This window comes from Archocentrus centrarchus, unplaced genomic scaffold, assembly GCF_007364275.1.
Source record: "Archocentrus centrarchus isolate MPI-CPG fArcCen1 unplaced genomic scaffold, fArcCen1 scaffold_40_ctg1, whole genome shotgun sequence".
Taxonomy (NCBI): domain Eukaryota; kingdom Metazoa; phylum Chordata; class Actinopteri; order Cichliformes; family Cichlidae; genus Archocentrus; species Archocentrus centrarchus.
Window position 1 is genome coordinate 3,160,022 of NW_022060266.1, and position 25,627 is coordinate 3,185,648.

General features: G+C 42.7%; 2 long non-coding RNA genes across 2 annotated transcripts; both read left to right on the plus strand.

Annotated features, from left to right (window-relative positions):
• The first annotated feature begins 4,132 nt into the window (after positions 1 to 4,132).
• On the plus strand, positions 4,133 to 22,174 carry LOC115776913 (uncharacterized). The gene is made up of 3 exons (XR_004019526.1): positions 4,133 to 4,184; positions 21,843 to 21,936; positions 22,128 to 22,174. It is a non-coding gene; the product is annotated as an uncharacterized LOC115776913 (long non-coding RNA).
• Positions 22,175 to 22,244: 70 nt separating this feature from the next.
• Positions 22,245 to 23,015, plus strand: LOC115776866 (uncharacterized). The gene is made up of 3 exons (XR_004019523.1): positions 22,245 to 22,274; positions 22,471 to 22,634; positions 22,929 to 23,015. It is a non-coding gene; the product is annotated as an uncharacterized LOC115776866 (long non-coding RNA).
• Positions 23,016 to 25,627: the final 2,612 nt, after the last annotated feature.

A 25,627-nucleotide genomic window follows, 5' to 3' on the forward strand; every position in this document is an offset into this window, starting at 1 on the left:
TCATCTTGTTATTCAAATGGAAAATTAGGCTTTAGATAAGGATGCCGTAATTGTTAAAGATTTTTCATTTTCCCTAAAGTCAGTCTTCATGTCCAAATAGATATTTTAGCTTTAACTGTAGCTAGCATGGCTACAGCAATTTTTAATAAGGGATCCTGAAAATATTCTGGCCAAAATAAGCTGTTATATGAACGGATTCAAAACGGATCCGTGTCGGATCAGTTTTTCCACAGACGGCTCCGTAAAGGATCCGTTTTGGATAACCTGAAACGTGGACGGGTCCGATTTGTATCCGGTCCTGATCTGTTCCTCAACCGTGATCCTGATCCGTTACTGATCCGTCCCGCTGTGCAAGTGGACTCCGATACGGACCGGTTTTGCGGGTCCGTTACGGAGTCAGTGGCACATCCGGGGCGGATCGGGGGCGGAGTCATTTTGCTATCTGGGTTGTATGGCTTCATGTTCAGCTGTGTTAGATAAATTTGAACCTGTGGATCTGACCTTCTTACAAGATATAGTTGAACATATTAAGCCATCGGGCTCACCTCGTGATCCTATTCCTCCTCATTTTCTTAAGGAAGCCTTTTCTACTGTTGGTCAGTCCATTCTTACTATTGTAAATAGTAGCTTGTTGTCAGGTGCTGTTCCTGCGAGCTTTAAGCATGCAGTGGTGCAGCCGTTTCTTAAGAAACCCAGCCTTGACCAGACTGTCTTGGCAAATTTTAGGCCCATTTCTAAACTGCCTTTTATTTCTAAACTGTTAGAGAAAATTGTCTTTTCCCAGATCAAGCCCTTTTTGGATGAACAAAATATTATGGAGGTTTTTCAATCTGGTTTTAAATCCCAGCATAGCACGGAGTCGGCTTTGGTGAGAGTCCTGAATGATATATTCAGGGATACTGATTCTGGTGACTATGTTATCCTTGTTCTCTCGTTTACAAACCCAACTTGGTTTTTGTGGTACTGTATTAAAATGATTTGGGTCTTACTTGTCCGGCAGAAACATGTCAGTAAAAATTGCTGATGCTGAATCCTCATCCGCTCCTTTACTTTGCGGGATTCCACAGGGCTCAGTCATTGTGCCACTACTTTTCTCTCTCTATCTGCTTCCCTTGGGCTCAATATTCAGAAAGCATGGGATTTCGTTCCACTGCTATGCTGACGACAGTCAAATATATATGCCCCTAAAGAAAGGTGCCCTCTTGATCGAGCCATTATTGCGATGTCTTGAGGACATCAAAGTGTGGATGGCCTTAAACTTTCTTAACTTTAATGATAAAAAAAACAGAAGTGATGGTGTTTAGTCCGAGTAGTGCACATGATACATCTATAATTGACCTGGGGCCTCTGGCGTCCTATTTGAAGCAGACTGTTTCTAACCTGGGCTTTAAAATTGATACAGATCTGAAATTAGACTGCCAGGTTGGAGCAGTGGTTCAGTCTTGTTTTTATCATTTACAGCAGTTAGCAAAGGTTACGCCAATTCTTTTAAAGCAGCATTTTGAAATGGTGATTCATGCCTTTATTACAACTAGGCTTGATTATTGTAATGCTCTTTACTTTGGAATTAGCCAGTTCTCCCTTAAGCTCCTCCAGTTAGTTCAGAATGCTGCTGCTCGGCTTCTGACTTGGGTTAGGAGGAGGGAGCATGTTACTCCTATCTTGGCTTCTCTACATTGGCTGCCTGTATATTTTAGAATTCAGTTTAAGATTCTTTTACTTTTATTTAAATGTTTGCATGAGCTGGCTCCATCCTATCATTCTGAGCTACTTAATCCATATCGCCCAACTCGTTGCTTCAGATCAGCTGATCAGCTGTTCCTAGAGGTACCGAGGTTAAAATTGAAGCACAGAGGAGATAGAGCTTTTAGTATTGTTGCCCCTAAGTTATGGCATGACCTGCCATTACACATTAGTGTGCCCCTTCACTGTCAGCTTTTAAAACCCTTCTTAAGACGCATTTTTATTCCTTGGCTTTTAATACACATTGAGATTCTTATCGTCTGTTTTTATTGTTTTTGTTTCTGCTCTCTGTGTTTTTCTTATTTTATTGTGCAGCACTTTGTTGCAGTTTCTGTTTAAAAATGAATAAAGTAAAGTAAAGTAGTATGCATGTTCTCCCCATGTTTGCGTAGGGCTTCTCTGGGTAATCTGGTTTCCTCCCAAAGACATGCAGTTAGTGGGCTTAGGTAAATTGGTGTTTCTAAATTGCCCATAGGTGTTAATGTGTGTATGGATGGTTGTCTGTCTCTCTGTTACCCTGTGACAGAATGAGAGACCTGTACAGGGTGAACCCCTGTCTCTTTCCTTATCCATGCAGCTGTTACAATCTAGATGGGAGTGAGCTCTCTGCAGCATGTAGATAATTGTAGGGCTGCACCTAGCAATTCTTTTCATAATAAATTAATCAGCTGATTAGTTTTTCAATTAATTGATGAATCAGATTAAAAAAATGATTTCCATCTCTTTATTCAGAAACAGAACATTTGGAAAAACAGCAAATAAGCACAGAAACAACACGTTGCTTCTCCATGTCCTTGAAGGTTTCTTCATATTTTCTCTCCATGAGCTTTATATAATGTATTTTTCAGTGAAGTGTAACTTGGAAAAAAGGTGCGTATCATTTTAGTGAAGTTTTTGTCTTTTACCATCAACAGAGACCTCATGTCAGTGATGATCATGTTGAGGATGATTTCAGTCAAGACAGCTGCTCGCTGTGGTGTGCATATCTTTCGGATGATGAAAACTGCCACTGTTTGCTGTTTTGTCCTGGAATGAGATACAGTTGTACTGTCCTGCCCCAATGCCTTGCCAGGGTCGACAGCTAGTTAACTCCTCTCCAACAAACCACACAGATGACAGGTTCCAGTTAACTCTTTATATTAAGTTATGGAAGCTTGTTTCTGCCTCAACTCAAAATTTGGAGTTGTTTTCTCAAAATTTCGAGTTGTTTTCTAGAAATTTCAAGTTACGCATCTCAAATTTTCGCATTAATAACTTGAAATTTTGACTGGCCAATCAGGAAGATCCATACATCATTTCCTTGTTAACTGGAAGCTGAAGGTATCAGCTGTCCAACAGATAGACATAAAAACATTGATTCCTTACCTTGCAACTGTTTTTTGCTAGAAGACATTTTGCCCATTGACTGTGAAAAATGTCCCGACAATTTGTTCATGTTTGCTAGAAACTGCTAGCTCACTGATACTGTCACTACCCCATTTTGAGTGCGCATGCGCTGGCTGCATCTGTTTCTGGGTAAGAAGGAAATGACCTCTTTCTCGTAAAAAAAAAAAAAAAAAAAAAAGGACCTACAAATTTAAAAACTCAAAATTTCGACTTACAGATTATGTTTTTTTTTTTGGTTTTTTTTGTGGCAGAAACAAGCTTCCATAGTAAGTTGAAGTAGGGTAAAACTGTGAAACAAAATACATTTCCATTCAGAGGGCGATTTGACAGTGCCACAGAAAATAGCTTAGAAGCTAGATTAGTTTAGCCAACAGATAACACAAATATGGAACTCTACTAGAGGTTTGCATGGCTCTAAACTAGGCTGATTAACATTGATCTTGTTTTATACACACACATATGCATATAAGGAATACAAACATACCGGCGATGCCTTCAAGGGATGACTTGGATCTCAATAGACAGAGAATCTTACACCAAGCTGTTTCCCAAGTATAATAATGTCCACAGCTTATGACATCAGTTGATGCCCCAAACATGAAAAAACTACCATTATTTCCCAGTAGATGGTAGTAAAGGACCATGCAAACCTTATGAACACCAAATAGAATAAAACAGGAGTAGAACATTAAACACACAGCAAATTCAAAAGTGTTACTTTTCCAGAGTTCGAGTATGTAGAGTTGGTTTTTTTACACTGTGGAGTTCATTAGTAATTAGATACACTTCCAGTGTTGCAACAGTGTCTCCTATTGGTGTCAGTTATTTCTGCAGTGTTAGTGAAGAGTTTATATTAAACTCACTAACTCTCACGGTGTGTATTTGTGATTGAGTCTTCACGGTTCGCATTTTACGTACCGTGCGTGTGCACGTCGGGTGCGTATCTGTTGCGACGTACTCTGAATGCGCATGCGCCAAACAAGCAGACGGCGGTTATTTTTCAGCGGGATTAACTAGTTTGGATATAATGCCTTTTCAGACAACAGAAAATACAGGTAAGTACATTCAATTCAATTCAATTCAATTCAATTTTATTTATATAGCGCCAAATCACAACAAACTGTCGCCTCAAGGCGCTTTGTATTGTGGGTAAAGACCCTACAACAATACAGAGAAAACCCAACAGTCAAAACGACCCCCTATGAGCAAGCACTTGGCGACATTGGAAAGGAAAAACTCCCTTTTTTTTTTTTTTTTTTTCTTTTAGCCTGTCATGTCTGGCAGTTTTCGCACTCAGAATATGATCCGAATACGCTGGTGTACCAAACATATTTGCTTTTCCAAGAATAGCTCTTTAAGTTTTACAATACTCTTGTTAGCATGTATTTAGTTTGTATTTTGATTTTATTTTATTTATTTATACCAGGCGTGACAGGCAGAAAGGAAAGGGTACAAAAAGGAGTGAGAAAGAAAAACAAAAACAAAACAAAGGTGAGAAAAGAATAATCAAAGAATGATATCCACATATCTACACCTGCACACACATACGCATACACCCATACACACACATAATCCTGCTGTTGCTTGCAAGTAATGTGTGTATGTGCCTCTGTCATGGAACGTACTCACCAATGGAGGCAAGAAACTGCAATCCTGACCCTCGTGATCCAGAGGCGAACGGGAAAGGACCCAGGGGACGCGGCCTATCCACGGCCCACCAGGACATCAGAAGACGAGAGGCCACACATCCCGATGGCAACTGCGCACACACCCCAGAGGAGAAAGGAGGGAGACCCCAGACGGAACCCCCCACGGCCAAACGGCAAGAGTCCAGACTGCCAGAGGCAATGAGCAGCCAACCCCCGCCGCGGGCCGGCATCCTCCGCACGAGCCGCGAATGCGGCCCCAGGGCCCCAGGCGCCCGAGAACCGCCCGACACCAAGCAGAGCCCCCCCACGCCAAAGAGGCCCGAGCCACCCCCAGGCCACAACCGCCAAGGGAGCGGGCCAAGAACCACGCCAAGACATCCAGCCGCGAACCCCGGGACCCACGGGCACCCGACACTCCAGGGGCAGCAGTGGCAACCAGCAGGAAGTAGCAGGAAGCGATAGGGAGTGATAGGGAGGGGTGACTCCCACCCTCCGCAACCATGTCCCACAGGTGCCAAGGCTCAGTGAACCACAGGCCCAGACCCTGCTGTCCATACACTCACACACATGCACACACACACACACACACACACACACACACACATGTACCACACACATACATACGCACACACACGTACCACACAAACACACACACACACACATGCACCACATGCACACACATGCACCACACACACGCACACACATGCACCACACACATGCACCACACACACACACACAAATGCACCACACACACACACACACAAATCATATATTCATACTCACACATATGACTGTCACACATTCATGCACACACACAGAACTTATATGGACACCAAGTGTGGGTGAGAGGGTACCAGCACAGAGCCAGTGGCACCCCGGCGAAGCAGCCAACCCGGCCCCAAACCACTAGCCAGTCCCTACCCCAGGCGGGGTGCATGAAACTGGGGTGTGGAAGACTCGCCCTCCCCCTCCTTCCACTCAGCGTGTTTGGAGTGATATGTTGGGTGTATGTGAGTGTACGGAGTGGGAAGAATATGTATGTGTGTGTGAAAGCTACAGTGCTATTAAAATTGGAGGGACAGATGTGATGAGCACTGTGCAACAGCGCCCATCCACACCACCCCCCAAGGCCCTCAATGTCTAAGATGTAATTAAAATTGAGGAGCAGGCAGCAGTGAACAGAGGTGGGGCCACCTCAGCAGTTCCACACAATGACCACTGGGTGACACACCTGCCCCCCAAAGCCCTATGTGTACTATGACGTGTTGTGAGCTATATAATGTAATTAAAAAGGGAGAGTGGGACATCACGCAACGTAGCGAGCAGAGCCAAAGAAGTGGCCCTACTCACTGCAGCGCAAGTCCCCCTCACCCAAGACCCTACGTGTGTGTGATGTAATGTTTGACTGAGTGGGAGGAGGAGAAGGGCCAGGATATTTAAGACCGGTGGTAGAGAACTACCCCCAGAAGAAGAGAGCCAGCAAACTGCTGGCTCACTAAGCACCCCAGTTCCCTACACCCAACCACAGTGCAGGGAAGGCAGGTCCAGGGCCTGAAGTGGTCACACCCCCAGGGCACCACCGTGCCCAAGGCCAGCACCCACAGTCCACACCACAGACAAGCACAACACAAAAACACCCCCCCACACACACATACACATACAGAAGACAACATATCACACACACACCCACCACATTCATACAAATATCTCTTTCTCCTATACATACACACACACACACACACACACACCCACAACACACACAAATATCTCTCACACACACACAAATGTCTTTCACACAGACACCGACACACACAGACACACACACGTACGCACGCACACACACACACACACACACAGTTGTCCTGAGTCCGGAACCAACGGCCCCCTGTGGGAAACTACTGCTCCCTCGCCTGCGTGCCCCTCCACCCCAAAGGATGCGCGGGCACCCCAGAATCCCGGAATGACGGCCAGACATCCCAACGTGGTCCCACCCACGCCACTCGACGGTGTGCCCAAGGGGGCACAGACCCCCCCAACGCAGGGAGGAGCCCAACCGGGAAACGGGCGACCCCGGGCACCAGGGCCCCAGACCCCACACCCCGACCCCTGCGGAGAAAGCCGGCCACCCGGCCCGGAGCCAGCACCCACCACCACGGGCACCCCAGTCCTACGCCCCAAGACCATAAGAGCGCCCGTCCAAGCCCCCACCACCAACATCCAGGGCCCGTACACAGAAACCACAAGACGGCAGTCCCCGTCTCCCGTCCAAGGACCATCAGACACCCGAATCCCCCAGCCCACCCCCAGCCACCTACTGGGTACACTGCGAGACGAGACTACAGCCGATCACCCCCACTAAGTGATGGTGCTGATCAGTGGAGACCAGAGAGATTCGAATTTGTCCAACTGGTTTTTAGAGGTGGCAGACATTCTTTCTAGACTAATGTGCTCTAAAAGTAAATTCCTATAGTGAGTAATGCATAAGTCATTTTTGGATTTCCAGTTCATGAGGATAGTTTTCTTAGTGATGCATAGGGCAGTAAGAACTATGTGTGATATATCCGCTTCCATGTTTAATTCACTGATGTCGCCTAAAACACACAGTTTTGGTGATGCTGGGATATCGCAATTAAAACATGTGGATAGGTCTTCACATGTTCTCTGCCAGAACCTCTGAACAGATGTACAAGACCAAATTGCATGCATATAGTTCTCAGCATGATTGCCTGAACAGTGGGTGCATAAATTTGTGTCTCTGAGGCCCATTTGGAACATCCTGTGCCCTGCATAATGTATTCTATGAAGAGTTTTGTATTGTATGAGTTGTAAATTTGGACTTTTAGTCATTTTGAAAGTATTTAAACATATCTGTGTCCAGAAGTTTTCACCTAGGTTGATGGAAAGATCTCGCTCCCATTTTGCAGTAGGGAGGGAAATTGAACCATTCATTTTTAATAATAACTTAGATATTTTTGATAACAATTTAGGGGTATAGAGATTTAGAAATTCTGTTACCAATACAGGGATTTCTAATTTCAGATCATTGAAATTAAACCTTGCCTGTATGATGGACCTCAATTGTTGATATTCAAGAAATTTGTTTTTGCCAATTCCATATTTTGTAGCAAGTTCTTCAAATGAAATAAAGGTTCCATCTTGAATGACATGTTCTAGATTCTTTATTCCTTTCTCCTGCCATGCTGAAAAATTCAGTACTGTCTTTTGCTGACATATATCTGGATTGTTCCAAATGGGTGTCAGTTTACATGGGATAAGTGAAGACGTTGTTATCTTTAAAAATTCCCACCAGGCTGTCAGAGAGGTGTTTATGTTAAGATTTCTAAAGCAGCTATGATGTTTAATACTGGGGCCAATGAAAGGTAAGTCAGAGATTTTGACTTTTCCACAGAGTGTTTGTTCTAAATCCAGCCATGGGCTGTCTAAGGGGCTAGGTTTGATCCACCTTGAAATACACTGCAATCTATTGGCTAAGAAATAGTGATAAAAGTTTGGGAGTTCTAGACCACCACTGCATTTTAGCTTTTGTAATGTCTTCAAACTAATTCTTGAGGTCTTATTTCTCCATAAGAATTTTAAAATGTATGAGTCTCAAGACTTAAACCAAGTAACAAGGTTTATTAGGAATCAATGAAAACAAATAATTGATTTTAGGCAAAATCATCATTTTTAATGTGGCAACCCTCCCCATGAGAGATATAGGTAGAGAGTTCCAACGTGTGAGGTCATCCTCTATTGTTTTTAGTAGAGGAATATGATTTAATCGTACCAGGTCTGACAGCTTGGAGGAAAAATTTATACCTAAATATCTAATGTTGCCTGACTGTAGTGGGGTAGTAGTGATATTCTGAAAGTTACAATTCAGAGGTAAAACTGTTGATTTACTCCAATTAATGGAGTAGTCTGATACAGATGAGAACTTATCTATAAGTGAGATTGTCTTTAGAAGAGTCATTTGTGAGTTCCCAAGGAAAAGTAATACATCATCAGCATAAAGGCTTATCTTATGATCTGTGTTTTCTGTTTGAATTCCTTTAATATCTACAGTTTGTCGGATTGCTGCTGCTAGCGGTTCAATGAAAATAACAAAAAGTGAAGGAGAAAGTGGGCAGCCCTGCCTGGTACCCCTCTGCAGATTGAAGCTTTGGGAAATAAGATCGTTTGTCCTAACACGTGCATTTGGAGAACTGTATAGTGTTCTGATCCAGTTTATGAAGGATGAACCAAATCCAAATTTGTGTAGAACTGCTAATAAAAATTTCCAGTTAACCCGGTCGAATGCTTTCTCTGCATCTAAAGAGACAATTGTGGTTTCTGTTTTGTTAATGGAGCAGTAATCTATTATATTTATTAGACGGCGTGTATTATTGGCTGAATGCCGACCCTTGATAAAACCTGTTTGGTCTGGATGTATAATAGATGGAGTGATTTTTTCTAACCTTCTGGCAAGGACTTTGCAAATTAATTTAAGATCTACATAAATAAGAGAGATTGGCCTGTAGCTAGATGGGAGTGTGGGGTCTTTGCCTGGTTTAAGAAGTAGGCTAATATTAGCAGAGTTCATGTTTGGAGAAACCATGTGATTACTCTGAATCTGAGCCACCATTCTGAGAAAAGAGGGTTCTAGGACAGACCAAAATTCTTTATAAAACTCTGCTGGAAAACCATCTGGGCCTGGGGCTTTATTATTTGGGAGATGCTGTACTGCTTCGTAAAATTCAGATGGTGAGAAAGGTGAATCAAGAGCCGCAGCCTGTTCATCATTTAATTTAGGTAGATTTATGTTACTGAGATATTCTTCAATTTCAGCATCAGATGGATTAATCTGTGATGAGTATAAGGCCTCATAGAAGTCTTTAAAAGAGTTATTTATTTTTTGTGGGTCATGAGTAATATTACCAGTCGAGTCTTTAATAGAATAAATGGCTGTTTTTTCTTTATTTAGTTTTAATTGGTTAGCCAAGAATTTTCCAGATTTATTTCCATGTTCGAAGTTTTCTAAACGCAACCTCTGCAACACGAATTGTCCTTTTATCAATTATTTCATTTAACTCCAGTTTTAGTTTCCTCAGGTTGTTAATTATATGTTCTTGTGGTGAAGCAGCATAGGCAGTTTCTAAAGATTTAATTTTCTGTTCTAATTCTAACACAAGTGTGTTTTCTTTATTTTTCTTATGCGAGCAGTAAGATATTATTTTGCCCCGCATTACTGCCTTTCCTGCTTCCCAAAGAACACATGGTGATATTTAAGGAAGATCATTATTTTCTAAATATGCTGACCACTCCTTTTTGAAATAATTAATGAAATCTTGTTCTTTAAGTAATGATGTATTAAATCTCCAGTTCCTGATTGGTGGTGTGACTCTTTTCTGTGTCAGAGACATAGACACCGGTGCATGATCACTGATAGTGATACGGTGGATCTGAGTGTCTATGATATCCATCATCATGGAGCTGCTAACTAAAAAGTAATCTAAGCGGGACTGAGAGTGATGTACTGCTGAGAAAAAACTATAATCTCTCAGAGTGGGGTGATGTGAACGCCAAGCATCACAAAGACCAAAATCCTTCATGTACTGTTTAAGAATGTCTGCAGACTGCCAGTTCCTCTGACTCACTGCTGTACTGAGCCTGTCAATGTCTGGATTAAGTACCAGGTTGAAGTCTCCTCCTATTATAAGTGTGGTGTCAGAGTGATCGGACAGTAAAGTGAAGAAGGTATGGAAGAAGGAGGGGTCATCAACGTTTGGCCCATATATACTAGCAATGCATAAATCTATATTTTGAATAGTTAAGTTGAGTATTATAAATCTACCTTCTGGGTCTGATGTAGTATTTCTAATGATGCAGTTTATCTTTTTGTTAATCAATATGGCTACACCTCTTTGTTTGGAGTTATAGCAGGCTGAGTACATGTGAGGGAACTGTGGAGAGGAGAGTGTGTGCGCAGATGTTCTGGACACATGTGTCTCCTGTAGAAACACAACATCAGCCTGTAAATCATTCAACCGATTAATAATTTTCACTCTCTTTTCCCCCGAACCAACTCCGCATACATTCCATGAGACAAACTTGAGTGTACTCATGTTTAGATTAACCGGTAAAGTGTTGTGTGTTTACTAAAGATGTGTGTGCGCGTCCTCGCATGTGTCCTGCATGACCTTGTGTACGCATGTGTATGCGTCCCGCATGACTGTGTATCCTGTATGGCAGTGTGTGTGCTGTATGTCCATGTGGCAAACATGTTGGGTGCAAAAAAAAAAAAAAAAAAAAGAAGAAAAGGAGTGTAAAATGAGAGAAAAATGAGACAGTGCAAACACCAAAGAGCTGTTCAAAAGTGTCAAAGTATTAAAAAAACTCAACATGATAACAAAACAATGCGCTGTGCATTAATTGTTATATACAGACCTGTAGACCGGCCGCGGTTTAAGTTTACCTCTTATCTAATCAATTACATGCTTTAGATTAACATGAAGTTGCTCCTAATAAAGCCATGGGGTAACCTCCCGATCCCTGTACAGCTGATCGTTAACATAAAGCTTATCTACAGCCACCGTAGCTCTGACGCCCTCAGTGATGTATTTCTTCCTTATTGGAAATAATACTCGCCTCCGATCGAGAATCTCTTTTGGAAATTGTTCGTTAACACTATAATTTGTTCCACGCAGCTCTCTGCCCCGACTCCTGACCTGCTCTTTTTGCTTGTAATGTTCAAATTTAGCTACAATTGGCCGAGGCCGTTTGTTATCGGGCTTCTTACCTCCGAGCCGGTGAACACGATGGAAAGTTATATTTTTTACCGCTTCACTCGGGAGTTTCAGCTGATGCTGGAGGAATTCGCGAATCGAGGCTTCGGCATCCTCCTCTGCTTGCTCTGGGATCCCGGAGAAGACAAGGTTGTCCCGCATGCTCCGAGCCTGGATGTCCAGAATGGTCTCCCTCATTTTCTTGTTTTCCCCGGTCAGCTGTGTCATCCCATTGGTGAGTTGTTTCACGGTATCCCTCAGTGTTTGGTTCTCGACAGCGAGCGACACCACCTGCTCTTGGCTAAACTCCAGAGACACCCTCAGTTGTTTGAATTCCTTGTGGAGAACCTCCACCAAGGCAAGTCGGGCATCTAGGCTAGTTAGCTTCTTGTCGATGGAGTCCAGGACATCAGTGAAGCTTTTCTCTGGGGATAATGTGGATGTGCTTGTTGAGCACTCGGAGCGAGTGCGTTTAGATGTTGGTGTGGCCGTGGTAGCGGGATTTTTTTGTGGTTTGTTGACAAAACACTCGTCGACGTAGCTCTCCAGGCTGTTCAATGTTTCCTCGTCCAGTTTGTTATATTGAAAAAATTAATAGGCAGAGGTTAGTATTAGAAATAATTCTATTTTGGTATAAATATATTGGTTTGATTTACCTGAGTTGGACCGGTTTGTTTAATATACCGCCATATTACTTACGCACAGCTCTCGCGTGATCTCAGCAGTGACGCATCTCCAAGTCACCTGACCTCTCCTGTCTCTGTCCTCTCATCACTCCCTTTTAACAGGAAGAAACCTCCAGCAGAACCAGGCTCAGGGAGGGGCAGTCATCTGCCGCGACCGGTTGGGCTGAGGGGAGAGAAAGACATGCTGTGGAAGAGAGCCAGAGATTAATATCAATTAATGATTAAATGCAGAGTGGAGTATAAACAAAGTAAATAAGGTGAATGAGAAACAGTGCATTATGTGAACCCCCCAGCAGACTAGGCCTATAGCAGCATAACTAAGGGATGGTTCAGGGTCACCTGATCCAGCCCTAACTATAAGCTTTATCATAAAGGAAAGTTTTAAGCCTAATCTTAAAAATAGAGAGGGTGTCTGTCTCCCGAATCCAAGCTGGAAGCTGGTTCCACAGAACAGGGGCCTGAAAGGTGAAGGCTCTGCCTCCCATTCTACTCTTAAGTATCCTAGGAACCACAAGTAACCCAGCAGTCTGAGAGCGAAGTGCTCTATTGGGGTGATATGGTACTATGAGGTCTTTGAGATAAGATGGTGCCTGATTATTCAAGACCTTGTATGTGAGGAGAAGAATTTTAAATTCTATTCTAGATTTAACAGGGAGCCAATGAAGAGAAGCCAATACAGGAGAAATATGCTCTCTCTTTCTAGTCCCTGTCAGTACTCTAGCTGCAGCATTTTGGATCAGCTGAAGGCTTTTCAGCAGGCCCGGATTAAGGTGGGTCTGGGCCCCGGGGCAAGGAGATTGCAAGGGCCCCCCCTCCCGCTCCGAGCCCATACCGACCCAACCCCCCCCCCCCCCCCCCGACACACACTCCCCTACAAAAGTCTCTTTCTGCACTTCCTTCGTGCAAAATCATCTACCAACTCATCAAAGTTCAGCTGTTGCACAAACTGTGATTCAATTGCAAGAAGTGAGAGGGAGTTCAGACGATTTTGGGTCATTTTCATCCTGAGCTCATTTTTTATTCGAGCCATTCTGGAGAATGACCGTTCCCCTTCACAGTTCGTAATTGGCAGAGTCAAGAACAGTCGAAGTGCGATGTAAAGACTTGGAAAAGTGGACTGCAAATCCAAATTTACCACGGTCTTTAGCATTGTATTTGGGCATCTTTGTTCTTTTGGAATGAATGATTTGAATTGAACAAGTTCATCTGCCAGGCTCATGGTTAGATCAGTGGGATATGCTGCAGCAAGTACTTCGGCCCTTGAAGTGAGCTCACTGATTGACATATTATCAGGCATGAAAAGAACATGAAAAAGATTGGTCAAGTGTGTGTATGCAGTTAACCGATGGTCAAGACAGGACACAAGCTTGTCAATTAGAACATTGAACGTTTCAATTCGAAACTTTTCTTTTCCACCTAATTTAACATCTGGCTCTGCACTTTCATCAGCCATATGTTTGCACTTCTTTGTGCGCTGGAGATCATGTCTGTAGTCTTGGGAGACTGAATCAGTAACACTTAAGGCTGATCTTTCAAAATGGGCAAAATTGTCTCTCTGTGCTGCCACAAAATCACAAAGAGAACTGAGAAGCTGTGTTGCCGTATTTATGTTGATGTTAGGCTTCTGTAACTGCAGGCTTGTGGCTTGGAACCGCTGCAGTATTGTATCCCAAAAGTATGCCATGACAGCTATCTCTAGGGTGTCCAGCTTGCCACAAAGTGCAGAGGCCTCACTTCTAGTGTCATGTTTCTCCTGTGGATCTTTGGAAATATTGTTCAGTGAATCTCTCAGTTGTGCATAATATTTCCACAGAGCATTTGTTGATTCAGCTCTTGCACTCCAGCGAGTGCCTGACAAGGACTTCAGTGTGAGTTTCACATTTGTATTTCTGAAAACCTTTCCCCACCTGTGTGTTGAAGAGGCACAAAATGTGTACAAAAATTGCAGGAAGTCAAAGAAACGCCCAGCTTCTTGGCTACTGTCAACAGCATTGACACCAACTAAATTTAATGAATGCGCAGCACAGGGGACATAACAAATCAATGGGTTTATGCGTTTCAGATGAGCTTGAACTCCATTGTACTTTCCTGACATATTACTTGCATTGTCGTAAGACTGGCCACGACAGTTACTTATGTCTAGGCCCAGGTTCTCCACCATTGCAACAACACACTCAGCCAAATTGCTCCCGCTATGATTCTCAATAGGCTCGAAACCCAGAAACCGCTCAACAATGTCTCCCCCAGCTTCGACAAATCTGAAAATAAAAGTGAGTTGGTCCACATGTGCAAGATCGGGAGTGGAGTCAACGATAACAGAAAAGTATTTGGCCTCTTTTATCTCACTGATAATCGCTTCCTTTGTTCTTTCTCCCATTAAGTGGATAAATTCCCCACAGATTGTGGATGAGAGATAGGACACAGAGCCTTTGCCCTTGCCTCCAAACCTTTGGAGATGGTCAGCTAGAAAAGGGTCAAATTTGGCCAACAGTTCGATAATGCCTAAGAAATTACCATTGTGAGGTGATCCAAACTGCTCGTCATCTCCCCTGAACGCAAGGCCCCTCTCTCCCAAAAACTGAATTACAGCAACAACTCTTCTCAAAACGTCCCGCCAGTATTGCCTTTCTGCATCAATTTGTTTCATAAGATCAGAATCAATTCTTCCTGTGTCTTTGGAACGACTGTGTAATGCTAACATGCAAGCCCTATGCTCCTCCTTCCTCTCATGCTCACCGATACGCTCAGAATGTTTCCAATCAGAAAACCCATTGACAAATGCATTGCAATTACTTGAGAACAGTTTGCAAGCAAAACAATAAATGCAACCAGAGGAAGGTGAGTAAAGGAGCCACTGCCTTTCCACAGACTGACCATTAGGTAGACAGCATTTGACTAAGGAATTTGTGAAACTCCTAGTGCCACCCCCCATGGTCATATCTCTAATTGAGGCAGGGTACTTTTCACTCCGATTTTGAAAAGCAACTGCTCCTCTACTAACCAGAATCGACTTAGCCTGTTCAGTAATGGCATTTGGCCACAAAGCAGGGTCATTAACGGTTTCACACCAGGAGTTTGAGGTCCTAGCTGCTAATGGGATACTGGTCTCAGTGTACTCCTCCTGTCTGACAGTGAGTCTGCTGTTGTAAGAGTACACGAGTCTGGAATGGCTGTGGTATTTGAGCATGAAGCAGAAGATCCATGACTGGAGATGGTGTCCCCAGCTTCTGGGTGGAAACTGAGCTCTGTGTGTGGCCCTGAAGCCTGAGCCTGAGAGGCCAGGTCTACACCGGATTGGATCTGTGTGGGCTCCGGCATGATCAAATCAGTGGTGCTCTCTACACTGCTGCAACTCGGACCACTGATGACATTATCAACATTGGTATCAACATTGGAATCCTTTGGCTTATCAAAAAAGCCAGAAATCGAAGGCACATTTTTTAAGAAGTCAGCCTGTTTTGCCTCTCTGTTTTTTTTGGCTCTTTGCTTTGAAGCGCCACTTTTTTGTTTGCAATCCATAGGCCTACTATTAATGACAGTTGCAAAAAAAACCAAAAAAAAAACAAGACAAACAAAAAACCAAGTCGCCACTGGCTCTGTGAAAAGTCACTTGATGACAACACAATATATGATTAAGGGCAGAAGCTAGATAAAGGTAATATCTCAACCGTGTAAGACTTCCTAAGACAGAACAGAATATGATGAAATGATTAAAATGGGAAAAAGTCGCTTATCAGCTTTTTAGTTATTAAAGATGGCCAAAAGTTGCAGTGTGAAGCTTAAAGGCAGAAAGTACCTGTTGTTTACATATCAAAACTAATAGGCAATGTCGCTAAATTCACTAAATGAAGTTGCCAGAGAATGGCCAAATACAATACAACACTCCTTAAAGTTCGGAAGGTGTTATATTTAAACACGAAATACACTAGCCTTTTAAGGTAGGCTTTTAACCTTTAAAGGTGTAATGTGATATGCGTATAATGTGATATAGTATAATGTGATATAGTACACAATAATAAAATATAAATGTATACAAGCCTTTAAAAAGGCTGTTGAATATTAAACTACATATGATGATATAGTATGATATAATATAATACAATATAATATAAATGTATACAAGCCTTTAAAAAGGCTGTTGAATATTAAACTATACGTATAATGATATAGTATAGCTTAATATAATATGATACAAATGAATGCAAGCCTTTAAAAACCCTGTTGATTATTACAACTAAACAAGTGATGCTGCACAGGTTGAATGCAAAGCAATTTGTCAAGCAGTAAGCCAAGGTCAAGTTCTGAGTGAACAGAAGTGATGCAGGGGGTTATATATATAGAGACAGAGCCAAAGTCTCCGCCCCTTCTTTCAGTCCACTACTTGTGGCCAATTCAGCGACTTTTGATGGTCCCTGGCGACTAAAAATGTCGTGTAGCGCCTTTGGCAACTTTTTGGTCAGCTGATGACTCAACTCATCTTTTCAGTGGCATTGTCCGTTGATTCTCGCTATCCCGACATGCCGCTATTCCGACAACTAATGTAATAAATATTTGCCTTTACTGACGGTTAGGGTTAGGAATAGTTTTAGGGTAAGGCATATGCCTTTATTGACGGTTAAGGTTAGGAATAGTTTTGGGTTAGGCACATTTAATTAAACAGTGTGTCAGTAATAAACAAAACCAAAACATACCGCTATGCCGACAATAGAAATCAATGGCAATAGCGACATGCACCCGGCATAGTCATTGTTTTTCAGCATAAATGTAACTCTGTGCTGCTATCAGAAGTGTTTCTCATGGTGAAATAGTGCTGCAGATTAGCTCTAATCTTTAAAAATTGCTAGCATTGCCCTTTTGCATTATGAACGCAGCCATGCATGCACGTTTTCTAGAGATGAGCGTTGTGTATGACGCTTTGCCGTCATATGTCACGTCATGACGTCATCTGGCGATTTTTCAGAGAGCCAATAGTGACTTTCTGTGATTTCCACAGGAAAATCCATATTGGACATCCAAATTTGTTCATATGGACATATGCAAGCGAAATCTGCAAAGTTGAGAGGTACAAAACCTTGTGTTCTTAAGGTGAATATCTACTGGTGTATTACTCTCCCCGAAGAGAACTAATAGGTTATAATGACAAGTGAATCACCATGTCATTTTGTGTGCAAACAATATTGTGCAGGAGCGAAATCACTTCCCACAGAATATAGATACAAGTTCTGCTAGCTCTCTACTGGGGCCAGCGTTAGGCCCAGGATATGCGGTGGTCACAAAGCGACAGTGTTGCTAGGTCTAGTAACTTGTGCGCATCTCTAGCGATAAAAGAAACCATCTATTGACTTTGGCGATTTTAAGGCGAATCTGGCTACTTGTCTTTTAAGTGACAAAAGCATTATTTTTCAACACAACTGTAGCTCTGCGCCACTGTCAGAAGCCATTCTAATGGAGAAATAGGGCAGCAGATTAGCTCTGATCTGTAAAAAGCTGCTAGCACTGCCTTGGTTAGCAATACCTATTCCGACATCCCGCTATGTCGACATGTCGCTATTCCGACACTTCTTCACTGATGGTTAAGGTTAGGAATAGTTTTGGGTTAGGCACATATCGCTATGCCGACAATAGACATCAATTGTCGGCATAGAGCATGTCGCAATAGCGACATGAATCCCACTGCCTTCTTGTAGGATAGTCGTAGCCGTGCACCCGTTATAACGCTGTGACATTATACATAATGTCATGACTTTATCTGGCGACTTCTAGCGACTTTTGAGAGAGTCAATAACAACTTTCTGTGATTTTCTTAACAATACTGAGTCCACTGGAAAATCGACATTGGAAATCCAAATTTGTTCACTGAAAATTACAGTTGCTCTTTCAATGACATAAGTACAATATAATTTATTCCAATACAGTTATAATATTATGTAAATGTCTATGAGCTTTTAAACAAATTGTTGGTGGCTAAATCTGATATGTGAGATATTAATAAAATAATATTGATAGAAGTTTCGATAAATGGATTTAAGAATATTAGATTCAATTTTCACTTAACTGTGGGACATATGGAAGCGTAATCTACAAAGTGAAGTGGTACAAAACCTGTTGTTCCGAAGGTGAATGTCTACTTGTCTATTACTCTCCCCGAAGACAACTAATAGGTATCATGACAAGTGAATCACCATCGAAATCACTTCCCACAGAAAATAGATACAAGTTCTACTAGCTTTCTACTGGGGCCAGCTTTAGGCCCAGGATACGTTGTGGTCAGGAAGCAGGTGTTGTCAATTGAGAAACTTTGCCGTTAGATTTAGTGACTTGTGGGGGTTACACCTCTCCATTACGAAACCCCGCTACTCCGAAACCCGAAACCGGGGGTGCATATCCCTACCCCCTTACCCTAACCCTAACCCCGTTCAGAGTGGCGGGGTTTTGGAAAGGAAAAACGTCCGCACTTGTGGGCGTCCCTAGCGACAAAAAAACATTTAGCAACTTTCGCAACCTTTTGGTGAATCTGGCTGCTCGTCTTTAAAGTGACAAAAATCATTGTTCTCAACATAACTGTAGCTTTGCGCCGCTGTCAGAAGCATTTCTAACGGTGAATCAGTGCTGCAGATTAGCTCTGATCTGTAAAAATCCGCTAGCACTGTCTTCTTCTACTACAGACATAACCGTCCCCACACGTTTTCTAGAGATTGGCATTGCGTGCATGGTGCTGTGACATCATACGTAATGTCATGATGTCATCTGGTGACTTTAAGCGACTTTTCAGAGAGCCAATTGCGACTTTCTGTGATTTTTAGCAGGACTGAGTCCACTGGAAAATCCATATTGGTTTTTCTCTTACAATGGCTGCCGTTCCTCATGGCCCAGGGATCCTCTGGTTGTCGTCCCCCATGCTCCAGGGGCCCTCTGGTTGCCATATTCTGTGGCCCAGGGGCCCTCTGGTTTTCGTACTGCATGGCCCAGGGACCATCTGGTTGCCATATCCTGTAGCCCAGGGGCCCTTTGATTGCCGTTTCCTGTGGCCCAGGGGCCCTATGGTTGCCATATCCCGTGGCTCAGGGGCCCTTTGATAGCCGTCCCCCGTGGCCCAGGGGCCCTCTGATTGCCGTCCCCCGTGGCCCAGGGGCCCTCTGGTTGCCATATCCCGTGGTTCAGGGGCCCTTTGCCATCCCCCGTGGCCCAGGGGCCCTCTGATTGCCGTCCTCCGTGGCCTAGGGGCCCTCTGGTTGCTGTACGACATGGCCCAGGGGCCCTCTGGTTCCTATGTCCTGTGGCCGAGGGCCCTCTGACTGCTGTCACTCCCCCCAGCCCATTTCAGTTAACCCTTATAGACTAAAGAAGTACAACTAAAGAAGATCCTAGAATAGAGGGCTCTATCGCAATCAGCATCGACATCGGTATCTGGATTGTTGTTGGGCCCCCCCTGGGCCCCCTGGATCCATGGGCCCCGGGGCGCCAGCCCCACTCGCCCGGTCGGTAATACGGCCCTGGGAGGGGCCCAGAGAAAACTACAGAGTCCGACATTGTTTTTGCAAAGTTACACACCGAGTCAATATTAATTTTAGTGACCTCCGATTGGCGTAACCGGGTGTCATTACTGCCGACGTGAATAACGATCTTACCAAATCTACGATTAGCCTTAGCCAGCAGTTTCAAATTTCCATGAATGTCGCCTGCTCTGGCCCCTGGAAGACATTTGACTATGGTTGCCGGTGTCTCTAGCTTCACGTTTCTCAAAACAGAGTCGCCAATAACCAGAGTTTGTTCCTCGGTGGGTGTGTCGCTGAGTGGAGGTTAGAGACGTGAACAGGTTGGTGGTGTACCCGGGGCTTCTGCTTAGGACTACGCTTCCTCCTCACCGTCACCCAGCCGGCCTGTTTTCCCTGCTGCTCGGGATCTGCTCGGGGGGGGCTAACGGCGGCTAAGCTACCATGGTCCGCACCCGCTACAGGGGCCTGGCTAGATGCAGGATTTTCCAGGGTGCGGAGCCGAGTCTCCAATTCAGAAAGCCTGGCCTCCAGAGCTACAAACAGACTACATTTATTACAAGTACCGTTACTGCTAAAGGAGGCCGAGGAGTAACTAAACATGTGACACCCAGAGCAGGAAAGTGCAGGAGAGACAGGAGAAGAAGCCATGCTGGTAGTGAGTCGGCTAAGGGCTAAGCTACTAGCTGAGCTAAGCTAGCGAATTTCTAAAAACAATTAAAGTGAGTAATGTGAATACAGGTGATTCAGCAAAGAGTATGCTATTTAAAGTAGGTGAAGATTACACTAAAATATGTTATTATCCAGATAAATCGAGTTATACAGATATAACAGCTAACAGACAGCAAAACACTGTGCTCCGAAACAGGAACAGGAAGTGATACAATACCGCAGTGAGAGCCAACACCAAGTGACAGCGCCATTGACAGTTATGTATGTACATTTAATTTTCACCAAATGTTAGTGGCATCAGCTGACAATTAAATGTATTGCAAGACGTGTAAATGTCAACTCAAGGCAGATGTACAATTTATCGGTGCTAGTTGAAATTTTTTTTTTTTTAAACTAAGGAGACAGACACGTTTTATTCCCACTGATTTTCTCAAAAACTGTACTTTCTGTTCCCTCCATGTTCTGTTCGCTGTGTTTGCCCTTCTGTCCTGCTCCTTCACCGGTTGCTCTCGAGATCTAGCACCTGCTGCTGATTAGCATTTCCACCTTTAGTGGCTTCTTGACTTGTAGCGTAACTTAGGATGCCTAAAGAGTACCAGTCATAGCCGATATAATGCAATGAAAGCCACTATCCCATCCACACCCTAGTTCTTCCGCAATTTTGAAAAACTTGCTACGCCATTTTGACCCAACCCTGTTGCAGTGTTCTAGCTAGCGGTTGATCGCCAGGCGCCTTGCTGAGATGCCCTTGCACTGGGCTGAGGATTTCACCGCTTCACTTTCGGAACTCTGCTGTCACTGAATTTAATGACGAAACGCTATTATCGCTATTACTGCATTCCGTTTTAATTCTGCAGCTCGAGTATCACTGTGTAAACAGAGCATTCCATACTCTCTGTCGCTGTGACGGATTTCCATTATTTGAAAAAAAACAAAAAAAAAACCGACCCTTTAACACGAGTGGATCATCGCTGTTGTGCTCGCTGTGCTGAGAAGGTCAGCTGTTATTTTTTTTTCTTTATTGCAGCTGTAGCCACCAGAACAGGTTGCTATAACCACTGACTCTATAAACACACCTCGTCTCCAGCATGGTAGCCAAGCAGCATATCATTCGGCGCTGAATGGCTAATGCTACACAAACTATATAAAACTTAAAAATTTTAAACGCAGCAAGAAAAAAACAAACAAAAAAACAACACTTAATGGAAGCTGTCTCTCAGCCTTCATTGGGGATGGGCAAACATGGCATAGCTGCTCCCCCGCACCCCCGCCTCAATTTTATTTTTTTTCTTAGTTAGATTAGGCATGACCACAAGGGTCTGCCTTTACACTCTATGAACCAGTGACTGTTAAAACCCATAACAGTTTTGCTCTGCTTGTATGGTGGTGACACTGTTAACATGACCAGGTCACCGTTTAAGTAATGTTGAACTTATATTTTTTTCTCAGATATCTGTGACAATGCTCTTTAAAGTCCAATATGCAGGAAAGAAACGCTACATCAAACTCAATGGAGCGTCATATTCAACATTTTTGAGACAAGGTAATGTTTTTTGGTTTATTCAAGTTGACCTGCTTAAAATCCTACATTATATTTTTGCCTGCATTTTTAAATATTTGTTCACCTTTTCTCATAGAAGTAAATTTGCAGGAATATTAGTGATATATAAAGAACTGACAGAATTCTATATTTGAACAATTTAGTAATCTCCAAAAATGTATGTGCATTTACAGCCAAAGAGAAGTTTGACATCCTTGAAGAAACAAATGTATATCTTGTGGATTAAATTGGGACGGAGGTGAATGAAGACGTCTTCAGTGACGTTCTGGAGGAGAAATCTGACATTGTCTGGACTCTCACTGATGCCTCTTCTGTTGAGGGTAACAGTAGCACTACAAAATTAGGCCTATATTATTTCATACAACTAAAACTGAAGTATACAAAGTTCAGAAGGTTTTGTTTTTATTTATGTTTTTAGTACTTCAATTACATCACAGACAAAATCATTCTCTCATTGTAGGCACAGATTATGTAATGGTGGTCCACTATCTCTTTGTATTGCTGGTTTCTCCTTAGAATCTCCAATGCAGTCTTCATGCACAGACACTCTCTCTGTGTCATCACGTTCATCGGACAGTGATCTTTCGTTCATGTCCCCTAAACGAAGATGCATTGATGACACCTTGATGATGTCCCCAAGAAGAGATTCAAGTGATGACATTTCCTTACAAGCCAAAGAGGTGATATTTTCACTTTATTTATATAAAATTACTTGGTTTAATTATGTGGGAAATAGTTTCTGAATGGAGTGGGGCCAATCTAATAGCTGTGTGAGACACAGATACTGCAGTTCTCCACTATTTTACCTTTCAAATTAAACTTTACATTCTTATTTTAACACAGTTGCATATATTAGCTGCAAACTGAAAAAATGTGAGTGGGTTGACAAATGTATTGTGAGTGGGTTGACAAATGTATTTGGATGACTGAATAAACCTGTATATCAATAACTTTGGATGTTTCACACTTTTAAGCTTGTCAAAACACTCCTGGATGCTAAGCCAGGAGGAGAGAAGATACTCAAAGAATACACACAAACAGGGGAGGTTAAAGACCCATTACGAAGGAAACTGGTCAACATGGTTGTAGCAGCAATGATTGAGCAGTATGGGTAAGTTGTTTTTGTTACACTTGTAAAGACAGGATACTCAGATACACATGAAAATAAAAATGTCAGGCCATGGAAAAAAGAAACCCTCATCAGAGTCTAATATTAAAATCATGTTAAGGACTGCTCCACCGATGGATGTCAGGACACGTTATGCATTGGGAATTGTCACCCTGTTCCCTTGTCTGAAAGATCTGTACTCTGAAAAAGGATATGTGAGTATTCCCATTGAGTAAAAAGTTTTAGAGAAATATTGTGATGATTATTTAACGATTAACTTTTTTTTTTTTTCCTGGCAAATAATGTTATTCACTGTAGGAGCACTTCTATGATTCCAAAAGTAATGAAGGCTACATCGCTTGGAAACTGAAAAACATGCAGCGCGAAAGCAGTGGCAGCAGGAGGAGCAGCAGCACCAGTCGTGATCCATCGAGCAAGAGAGGACCACAGTTTGCAAGGGCTGTGACTGCGGAGCGTCAGTGGAGGGTGACCAGTGCAGAGAGGCCATTTCCCTTCTGAGGCACACCACAGATGAAAGGCAGATCTTCTTGAAAATGGAACAAACATTTCAGTACAGACAAGCACTGATTCATGATTCTGAGAAGTGTGAGACCCTCCTCAGCGTGTTCCCAAGATTCCTTGATACAAGAGGCCTGGTGAGTCCACTTTGAACAGAAAATCTTAAGATGAAGGCTTTGCTCTAAAATTTTTTTATTCTTCACAGCTGCTTTGACACATTAATAAATCCAGCAAAGCATCTCCCTTTTCTTAATGCTGACATGTACGCATGTGCACACGCCAATCAAGTTTGGCAGTTCCTTTTAAATTTACCTCCTTTAGGTCACATCAGTAATAGTGGCTAGCTGAACGTTATCTTTTCACCTCAACTCACTGTATCTTGTCTTGTTTTCTCCTGCATTGATGTTCCATGTAATTTATAGTTTAATGTAGATTTTTTTTCTTTGTTCTTTTTTTGTTGTTTTTTTTTCTTTAAGGTGCTGCAGGATTTCCAAATGATGTTTGGAGAGGAAATCTCATCAAAACTAATGGAAAAGTGGGAAACCTCTTTGAGGCAGAAAGTCATCAAAGAAGCAAACAACCTCACTAGGATGCCGATGCTGGAGTCTCTCCTTCAGTCTGCTCAGGAGAACCCAGAGGACAACGAAGAATCATCAGGTTAGTAGCTTTGGCATACTTATTTTTAAAATGTGCAGATTATTGGAATCACTTTTTCCATTACATTGACAAAATATCACAACTTAGTTGAATGATGTATTTTTTGCAAATAACCAACAAATGTCTTTTTTTTATAGAGCAATTATGAATAGCATATTTGATAGTGTTTCATTTAAATCTTGTAGAGTCTGCCTGGAACAGTGACATGGCAGCACTGTTGCTGTTGGTGTACCTCCTGCCTCCACCTCCTAGTGGGAAGAAGAGGGCTGTGAAAATCACTGTTCGAGAAGCTCTGAGCCACGTTGTCTGGTTTCACAAAGTAAGTGGCCCCAACCTTGAGTGAAGTGTGTGTTTATAGTGAAGTTGGAAAGCTGTTATCTGATTTTTATTTTTGTTCCACTGAAAATTTTCTTTCAGTCATGCCGCAACCTTCAAGAGACAAGCTCAGTCCAGGGGAGGCAGCCCTACATTTTAGCAGTTGGAACATCGCGTCACACCATCAATGACTACTACATTGTTGTGGATCGTCAACTCATTCCCTGCAAGGCTAAGTCTTCAATTTCAGCCTTTGATGAACTTTTCAAAGCACACTATGTGTTTGGCATTTCTTATGATCAGGCCCTGCACAATATGTACACATTTGTGCAGACCACCATTTATAATATTGATGTTGGTCTGTGTCATGAAAGCCCCAGGGTGAAGGATCTTAGAGTGAAGCTCCTTAACGGAGTGAACTAAATTAACAAATCAAACAAGATGCTTCAGTGTTTTGTTTGCAAGTGTTTGTTTTGCTCTGTCAAAGATTTGGTTTGCCATCTTAAGTTCTCTCATGGCTTTTACCCCGGTTTGAAATTTAAACTGTTATGTGACCAAGACGGCTGTTGTCAGAGATTTTGCACATTTTCAGGCTTTCGAAAACATCTTCATAACAGGCACAGAGCTTGTATTGTGGATAATTTTGAGGTAACACGCCCTAATTTAGCAGTAGATCAGTCATTTGAGCGTTCTTCTGAAGAGCTACCTTGTTCTTCTGAAGAGCCACCACATAGTTTGCAAAGCAGTGAAAGAAATAGGCAAAATACTCAAGAGATGTGTGCATCTCTGATTGGAAAACTGCTTGGCTGCGGTGTGGCAACCACTGTAATAAAGTCTGTTGTACAAACTGTAGAGGAACTTGTAGATGAAGTTCAAACAAATATACAAGATGATGTTCTAAACATATGTTCTGACAATGAGAATTTGAAAGTCCAATTCGAGGATTATTTCAGAAGTGTAGGAAATCCATTCAGTGCTGTTAACACAGAGACAAAATGGAAGAAACATTTTGTGGAAAAATGGGGGGTAGTCGAACCTGTCGAGATTGCCCTTGGTGTACGGTACGATGCATGA